At 32.9% G+C, this 767-nt stretch overlaps 1 protein-coding gene across 1 annotated transcript in view; it reads right to left on the reverse strand.

The window, feature by feature from the left end:
* LOC107574137 (zinc finger protein 420-like) overlaps positions 1-767 on the reverse strand; it is a gene marked incomplete at its 5' end in the record, with an annotated part of 8,011 nt that overhangs the window by 1,978 nt on the left and 5,266 nt on the right. The gene's annotated exons all lie outside the window — the stretch shown is intronic.

Consider the following 767-nt stretch of genomic DNA (forward strand, 5'->3'; position numbering starts at 1 on the left):
GTGCTTGTTGTGGGAGGAGCTTCACTGAAGGTGTGCTTGTTGTCTACTATTAAACTCTTTAAGTTCACCTATCTATCCATCTTGTAAAGTAGATTTTTAGTCAATTAATCACAGCGTTTTATACTAATTCACAAGCTGTATCCCTTTTTATTTTCTAAGAATTTCATCCACGTATTTAAATTCCTACATTTATCTTTTTTTAATATACAGGGAAAGAAATATAGAAACAAATGTGGGGAAAAAAACAACACAATTAAAAGACACCAAATATAAACAAAGTAAAGATTAAAAAATGAAAGAATAAACATAGAAATATAATTTTACAAATTAGATACTTACCTCTATCTTGTAATGTCACAAAAGCTGATCGTGTTGTTTGCTTAAGTCTGTTAACACCAATATATATGGGAAGATTCCCTGATTAGCTCGGTGCATTGGCATAAAAAGTTAACTATGCGATGCATCGGTTTAAAACAGTGGTTCTCCACCTTTTTTTCCACTGGGCCGCACTATGGTCCAAGTGCAAGTCTCGCGGCCGCACGCATTTTACATATTATGTCACTAATACAAACCAACCAGATTTATAATAGCCTATTATAGCCTAAATATTATGATATCTAATCGATTACATTCATCGAAATAAATAAATAAATTATACTCACCATTAATAAAACACCTGATGCTGTCGGGAGCGGACCAATTTTGTCAAATTCGGCTCGAATGGAGTAACAGCAACTCCTATTTTTATATTTTAGACATCCATCAAT

Source organism: Sinocyclocheilus grahami, unplaced genomic scaffold (assembly GCF_001515645.1).
Source record: "Sinocyclocheilus grahami isolate Dianchi unplaced genomic scaffold, SAMN03320097.WGS_v1.1 scaffold2127.1, whole genome shotgun sequence".
In the NCBI taxonomy this organism is placed as follows: Eukaryota; Metazoa; Chordata; class Actinopteri; order Cypriniformes; family Cyprinidae; genus Sinocyclocheilus; species Sinocyclocheilus grahami.